At 48.0% G+C, this 4,601-nt stretch overlaps 1 pseudogene; it reads right to left on the reverse strand.

Annotated features, from left to right (window-relative positions):
• Nucleotides 1–2,423: 2,423 nt before the first annotated feature.
• Nucleotides 2,424–4,291, reverse strand: LOC133929390 (uncharacterized; annotated as a pseudogene).
• Nucleotides 4,292–4,601: the final 310 nt, after the last annotated feature.

Raw genomic sequence — 4,601 nt, forward strand, 5'->3', positions numbered from 1 at the left:
GGACGACTGGACCGTGCCGAGGTGTGGCAGCTCAGGAATCGTGAGGGAGCAGCCGTGTCAGAGTGAGCTGAAAGGGGCCTGTTTGGAGGCTTGCGGTCTGGATCCTCTTATTTTTATCACACTTTTTATAGAACTGAAATTTAAAAGGTGTGCAGACGATCGAGTGAATATGTGTGATGTATGACAACCTTTGTGGTTAGGACTTTGAGGTTGAGGACGACGGCTTCCCAGCAAGGATTTGTCTGCTACTAGGTTTAGAAGGAGGTTGACGGGCAGCAGGGTGGCTCGAGCAGAGGAGGCAGACATGGGTGCGCCGCTGGCTGCGAGTGACAGAGGACGATTGCATGGGCAGTACCCGAGATGGGGGCGAGTGGAGATAGCCTAGCGGAGTCGGGTTAACGCGGTTGTGGGCAGTGCCGGCGGTGGGAGTGCCGTTAGAGATGGGTGGAGGAGGGCGTGAGGCGGGGGCAAGCACGCAGAGGGCAGGAGGCCGCCGTGGTGAGAGGATGTCGATCGGACAGTTGAGGATGTTGTCTGAAAAAAGCAGGTGTCTGAAGTATAGCATTGACCTATTTTTATTGATGTGGTCATGACTTGTGATTGACTAGTGTAATGTGGTAGCATTTTTTTTTCCTTTTGTAGATAACCATTTGGATTTCTGCTTGGTGATTTAGGTATTGAATATGTCTGTTGTGGATGCCTTCATCAGTAAAACATATAGGCGAAAGAAGGGAGGCAAGAAATCAGAGATAGGGATTTAGTTTGTTAAGTCAGATATTGTTCCTTAGTTTGTTAGATTCGGATATAAGCAGATTGGTTAGTTAAGATTAGCAAATTGATTTCCTAAAGTGTGTTAGGCAGCTGGCTATTTAATGCCAGACCAATTTCATCTATGGACAAGCAAGAATTAAACCCTAAAGCTCATAGCCTTCAAGGAGGGTGAGCCTGTTTACCCTTGCTCTTTCATTTTCCCTTTCGATCCCATCTACTGTTATATCATCTGGTATCAGAGACTTTCTTGGTCCTGCGCTTGATAGCCCCCCTCTCTCACCCTTGTTCCATTTCGTCGCTCCTGTGCGCCTCTCACCATGAGCAACAATGGTGATAGCCTTAAATCCCTGGTGGCCAAGATCGACCAGTTGCTCCTGGCCATCACGACCAACACCTCTAAGATCAACCACGTCAAGATACAATACTCCACCCTTAATGTCGCCATCAATCATCTTCAGTCCAAGAATTTGGAACTTGGCACCGCCTCAGGCACTAAAGGGTAGCCCGATGGCAACGACGACATGAAGTTCCACACGAGCGTCCACATTGGCCCCGACTTGGCAAGAATTTGTCGACGCCATCAACCTTCCATTCGGGCAACCCATTCAGTGAATTGATGTAACTCTGGCGCTCTGGCACAATCGCCAAATATCAAGATCGATTCTTGACACTGCTGGCCCGGTGCGACGGTGTCACGGAGGATCACGGTCCTACGCCTTCGCTCTGCCTGACCTTGGTAGGTTCCATGGCCCTAGCGCTTGGCAACATTCGTATTTGACCCAAGCGCTCTCACGCGTACGAACTGGGTATAAGGAACTTTCGAGGAGAGATGGGAATGCGAGTCACACCAGTGTGCAACAACGGTACCAGAACAACATACAGCCATGGATTGAATATGCATCAAGTGGCTAATAACAAGTGCCACCAACTCACCTAGGACCACTTGAATCAAGATGCACAAGCGGGGTAAAAATAAATAGAGTAAATTTTACAAAACTATAACTATTTATATCATTATAACACATAACTGTAACTTTTGAAGTCTATTTTATAAAACTATAAAACCCTTGGTAATAAGAAATTTTAACTTTTTTGACACATGTGTGGTTGACGTGTAAGATCAGATCAAGTGACAGTATTTCCCCCGTAATTTCAACAGAAAAAGGTAAACAAGGCATTGCTTGGAAAATAGGATTTTTTTTCTTGACTTTTATGAGAACTGAACTGTTTCACACTATGCTCTTCTTCTGAACTAGGTGGTTTTTCCACACGAGTTGCAGTCACTAGCGAGAACCCATGTCTTACACTTGACCCTCGCACCTCTTTGTGGTGCTCAGCTGAACTCATGGACCTTTATAACACAGGAAACGCACTGATGGAATCTAAATGCAAGCTTAGACCAGAATCGAAGTGGATTTCGAGAAAATAGCAATACAAACCCACTTGGTCCGATGCACTAGAGTAAGAAGAGGCGTAATTACCACCCGTGACACAGAGATGTCACGTCAACACATGAAAATACTGCAGAGTAATTAGCAACACGGGAAAGGGAATTAACTAACCGAGCATCGTAAACCAAGATCCGCACCTTGCCAACCTGAATATCTTCTTTCGTATCATCATGCGTGTGACTTTCACTGAGAACAAGCACATTTGCAAAAATAATCAATGATCATGGAAGGAAACAAGTGTTTCAAAGTCTACATGCAAAATCTCCTCTGCATTCCTCTTGCAACTATGATGTAAAGCTTTGTTAAGAGCTGGCTGTGGAAACCATTTCATATTCACTCAATCTTTGTTAAGAACTGACTGTGGAAACCATTTCATATTCGCTCGTCTTCCTGTTCTTCGAACAAAGGAAGAAAGCACCTCCAAGCCGCTGCTGAAGGAACAGAAGCACTAACGATGTCCCATGCAAGGCTGAAGAGATCATCATGAAGGCTTGCATATGTAAGATGGTCTGAAGCTGGGCACAAAATGCTGGGTCCTGAACACATCGTACACATGAGGCAGTGCACGGATTAAGGTGCTTCCGATGTAAAACCCAGGGGAAAGGGCTCCAACTTTGGAATCTGCGAATACATTTAGGAGAACCTGAGGGAGCAAAAACCCATCAAGTATTAATCCATCGTAAGACACAAGGTCCTTCCAGAATGCATGTCCAACTGGAGTGATGTGGACAAGCCTTAGCATCCTTCGGCCATAGTTAAACCTCACGTGAACAACCCAAGTAATAATTCCCCCAATGAAGTACAATGGCAAGCATATCCAGAGCACTTTCCTCTCGGCAGCCCATGACAAAGCTTTGCTTGCATCCACAGACCATGCCAACTGAAGAAGCCGCAACTGCAGCAGAAAGGTTATCATGGTAATGATTCGCACCATAACTTCATTCACCTCAAGCCATCCACCGCCTGAAAGAGGAACAGTCTGTTTGTTGCTGTTCTTGAAGAGAGCCTCAAAGTTCAGCACAAGAGGGATCATGTAACCCAGAGCCAGAACAACAAGCATGGTGATCGACATGGCAGGAAGAGCTTCAGGGACCTTCTTGACATGAAACAGCTGCACAGAAATAAAGACACATGCTAGTGTCATAGAGGTCAAGGCCATGGTGCTTTCCAAGTCCATTCTCCATATTGATTCATCCACTTCGTCTATGTACATCCCATAGGAAGCAATGTCTAGTGTTTCAAAGAAAAGAGGATCAGTCCTCTTCCTCAAGCTTCTAATTGTGCCCCTCACATGCTGTGTTACTTTTGCATCCAAAGAAGAAAGCTGAGCAGTTACCAGAACTTCACAGTCCGACGAGACATTAGCTTCTCTACAAGCGATCATGCAAAGGGAGCCCGTCTTAGTATCATAAACACCCTCAGAAGAGATGTGTCGACGATGGAACGATTCTAGTGACCAATTCCCAACATAGTAAATGTCGTAGCTGACATTAGTCAGCCTCCGCTTCATCTCGGCTGTTGCATGATGAGAGAATGGATCAGGAACCACCAAAGAGTTACCATCAAACAACATTGACCCAATTGTGACAGGTGAGGCATGTCCAGAACCGCCGCCTTTCTGCACGGCCGCGGTCGCGGAACGGCCGGCGCCCGCCGGATACGGTGAGCGTGGCGGAGACGTGGAGGAGCGAGGCGTTTGTGGTGCGGAGGACAGAGGAGGGGAGGAGGGAGAAGGAGCGCGGGAGGGAGGAGGGCTCGGAGCCGAAGAGGCAGGCGCCGCCGCCGGAGAAGTAGCCGGTGGAGAGCTGGAGGATGGGGAGCCGGGCGTCGGTCGCGCCGTCGCCGGCGGTGAGGTCTGGCGCGGCGGGGAGGGTGGGGCAGCGGGTCGTGTAGGAGAAGGTGGACAAGGAGGTCGCGACGGCAGCGGCGGGGATCAGAAACAGGAGGAGGGCGAGGAGGAGCGGATAGTGGCTAGGGTTAGCGGGTGGTGGCGCCATTTGAGAGGCGGAGAGCGAGAGATCTCCTCTCCCCTGTCCCGTCTGGTTTTGGTGAAGGAGACGATGGAGGGGTAGAGGGATCGGGATCCTCTGCAGTTGCTACTGGCAACTGCAGAGAGGCTACTGTAGTTACAGTAAAGTGCATTTAGGTCTGCTCTGAGCCGTTGATTTCAGAGTGGATGCATCAGATTCGTATGCTACAGTATCTCTACAATAGTGTGCTACAGTACCGAAACGACTTTACGTAGAACCAGATTACTGTTGCTACAGTATATATATAATTAACTAATGCACAGCACTGTAGCATCAGACTCATTTTACTGTGTAAACAGTGATCCTCTGCATTAATGATGTATTAATGCAGAGAATCCGGGTCCGAGGT

The sequence above is a fragment of the Phragmites australis genome, chromosome 9 (genome assembly GCF_958298935.1).
Source record: "Phragmites australis chromosome 9, lpPhrAust1.1, whole genome shotgun sequence".
In the NCBI taxonomy this organism is placed as follows: Eukaryota; Viridiplantae; Streptophyta; class Magnoliopsida; order Poales; family Poaceae; genus Phragmites; species Phragmites australis.